The sequence below is a fragment of the Nicotiana attenuata genome, unplaced genomic scaffold (assembly GCF_001879085.1).
Source record: "Nicotiana attenuata strain UT unplaced genomic scaffold, NIATTr2, whole genome shotgun sequence".
NCBI lineage: Eukaryota > Viridiplantae > Streptophyta > Magnoliopsida > Solanales > Solanaceae > Nicotiana > Nicotiana attenuata.
The window spans coordinates 152,171-155,896 of record NW_017670813.1 but is presented as its reverse complement, the minus strand read 5'-3'; positions in this window follow the sequence as shown (position 1 = coordinate 155,896).

The following is a 3,726-nucleotide window of genomic DNA, read 5'->3' as shown; positions in this document are numbered from 1 at the left end:
GCAGGCTCGCCCGATGGGCCATAGAGCTCAGCGAGCACGACATATCCTATCACCCAAGAAACGCCATCAAGTCGCAGGTACTTGCCGACTTTGTCGCCGACTTCAGTACAGAGATATTGCCGGAGGCGGAACTGGAGGCCATTCGTGCCTCCCCTAGTACCGACCTTTGGACCCTCTATACTGACAGCGCCACTAATGCCTCGGGATCGGGACTGGGACTCGTTCTCAGAGTCCCCACGGGCGAAATAATTCGTCAGTCCATACGATGCCCCGAGATGACTAACAATGAGGCCGAGTATGAGGCTGTGGTTGCAGGAATGAGGTTAGCCATTAAATACGGAGCTCGATGACTCATCCTCCATTGCGATTCCTAACTCGTGGTAAACCAGGTCACCGGGACTTACCAAATTAAGGAGCAGAGACTACAAAAATACCAATAAGAAATCCACAAGTTGATGCCTGAGTTCGACGAGTGCCGCTTTGAGCAGATCCCTAGGGCGCAAAATATCGAAGCAGACGGCTTAGCGAAACTGGCCGCAGCCACCAAAAATATCAACAGGGAAAGTGTAGTCACCCTCCTCCATTCAGCCATCGATCACGCTGAGGTACTCTCTTTAAATCTGACTTGGGACTAGCGCAACCAGTTTGTCTCCTATCTGTAGGACGGGACACTCCCACTCGACAAAAAAGAAGCCAAGAAGCTCCGCGTACAAGCCGCCCGATACAGCCTGATAAATCACGATCTCTACAAAAGGACGTTTGGCGGACCCCTCGCTAAGTGCCTAGGGCCGCACCAAACGAGGCAAGTACTCGAAGAGGTGCACGAGGGTCACTACGGTGCCCATACAGGTAATCGCGCCCTCGTCCGTTGCATCATCCGAGCCGGTTACTACTGGCCCACTATGAAAAAAGAGGCAGCAGAGTACGTTCGCAGGTGCGAACAGTGCCAAAAGTATGCCCCCATGATACATCAACCGGGGGAGCCTCTCCACTCAGTAACCTCACCTTGGCCATTCATCAAGTGGGGAATGGACATAATCGTCCCCCTACCAGCGGGACGAGGAAAGGTACGATTTCTGTTAGTTTTAACTGACTATTTCTCCAAGTGGGTGGAAGCAGGTGCGTATGCCCAGATACGCGAACAGGAAGTCATCACCTTCATATGGAAAAACGTCATATGCCGTTTCGGCATCCCCAAAGAAATCAGCTGCGACAATGGCCCCCAATTCATTGGCAAAAAGACAACCGAGTTCTTCGAGAAATGGCGCATCAAGCGAATACTCTCCACGCCATATCACCCCGCCGCCAACGGCCAAGCAGAGTCTTCCAACAAAACGATACTGAACATACTGAGAAAGAAACTCGAAAAATATCGGACCACCCCCAAATCCAGCACGGGGGAAACGCCATACTCACTGGTTTACGGAACCGACGCGGTCATACCCGTCGAAATCGGAGAACCAAGCCTAAGGTATTCACATACCAGCGGAGCAGATAACGACATGAATAGACTTCAAGACCTCGACGAGGCCGAAGAACGAAGGGACATGGCCCATATAAGAATGGTGGCCCAAAAACAACAGGTCGAAAGGTATTACAACAAAAAAGCCAAAATAAGACCACTCAAAGTGGGAGATTACGTCCTCAAAGCCAAAACGTTGGCATCAAAAGACCCGAGCGAAGGAAAACTGGGCGCCAATTGGGACGGACCATATAAAATCACAGCAGCAGCGAGCAAAGGAGCATTCCAGTTGGAAACAATGGAAGTCAAAGCACTCCAAAACAGTTGGAACGTCGCCCACCTCAAGTACTTCCATTTCTAAAAGGCGTCTCCTGAGTCGTACTCTTTTTCCCTTCCCCGAGTTTTGTCCCAATTGGGTTTTCTCGGGGAGGTTTTTAACGAGGCGGCAGAGGGGGCACCCGGGGGTATCTGAGGACAAGTTTATCATATCACCCACTCGACATGCTCTCTAGGCCGATATAATAAAGGGACTAGCCTAATTGAATCTCCATTGTGTAAACGGCTAAGGCCACCATCTCCATTGTGTAAACGGCTAAGGCCACCATCTCCATTGTGTAAACGGCTAAGGCCACCATCTCCATTGTGTAAACGGCTAAGGCCACCATCTCCATTGTGTAAACCGCTAAGGCCACCATCGCCATTAAACGTCGACCCTGCTCGACGACGACAGATAACACTTCAACGACAGTTGAAGTTACATCCTATTGGCTAAAGCCATCGCCATTAAACGTCAACCCTGCTCGACGATGACGGATAGCACTTCAACGACAGTTGAAGTTACATCCTATTGGCTAAGGCCATCGCCGTTAAACGTCGACCCTGCTCGACGACGATGGGTAGCACTTCAACGACAGTTGAAGTTACATCCTATTGGCTAAGGCCATTGCCATTAAACGTCGACCCTGCTCGACGACGACGGATAGCATTTCAACGACAGTTGAAGTTACATTCTATTGGCTTAGGCCATCGACATTAAACGTCGACCCCGCTCGACGACGACGGATAACACTTCAACGACAGTTGGTCACATCTTATTGGCTAAGGCCATCGCCATTAAACCGTCGACCCTGCTCGACGATGACGGATAGCACTTCAACGACAGTTGAAGTTACATCCTATTGGCTAAGGCCATCACCAATAAACGCCGACCCCGCTTAACGACGACGGATGACACTTCGACGACAGTCAAAGTAACATCCCCTTGGCAAAAGCCATCGCCATTGAGCGTTAGTCAAGTCGAGTACAACGAACAACATTCAAACAACGGTTAAAATTTCGTCTTATTTATTCACTAAGATCGGGTTTCGACTTATCTTCTACGGCGGTTGGCCCTACGGGACCACCCCCGAGACTGCATGTACCACTTCGGCATTACCCAGAGAGGCGACGAATCCTCTACAAACAGACAGATACCAGCTCTGCGAAGGTGAAGTTCCGAAAAACAAAGAATCACACAAAAAGAATCAACAGCAACAGTATGATTCATACATTGTGACAAAAAAGTATATACATTCAGTACCGCAAAGGGCCCCCATTACATTCTACAAAAAGCAAAACATATACAAATTCTAAGGAGCCTCGCCATCATGCCCATCGCCCCCCCATCTGTTCGCCATCTCGACCGTTACCACCGAGGCGGTAAGCTTCATTGAACCAGGAGTCGGAATCCAGCCGATTAATGTCCTCTGAAGCATAGCCCTCCCGGTCGGGGGAGTCGGAACTATATCCGCAGACTGCCTGAGCGTCACGAGCCTCACGCCACTGCTCCTGAACCTCCTCCTCAGTGGCACGACCCGCAACGAGAAGTTTCTTGTATACGTCCAGTCGGGCCTCCGCATAAACCCACATCTCATGTGCATCGCGACGCGCATCCTCGTCAGACAAGAGTGGGGAAAAAGAAAGTCGAGCCACGTCTCCAGGCCTTGGTGGGACAGTACGCCTAAGAGCGTCGACCTCTGCCACCTTGACTTCGAGTTCGGCAGTCAAGGCCGCCACCCTACGGTGCAAATCGACAACCTCTGCCGCCACCCCATGACTAAGCTCCAACTCCTCTTCCCTCAATTTGAGGAGTGATTCCAGCTCACTATTACGAGCCACAGCCTTCACCAGCTCCTCATCAGTCTTCTCCAACTCGGCCACCCTGCGCTTCAATTGCACCTCCTTCTGTTCAAGACCTTCCCGGAACACCCGAAATTTGGGGTCCT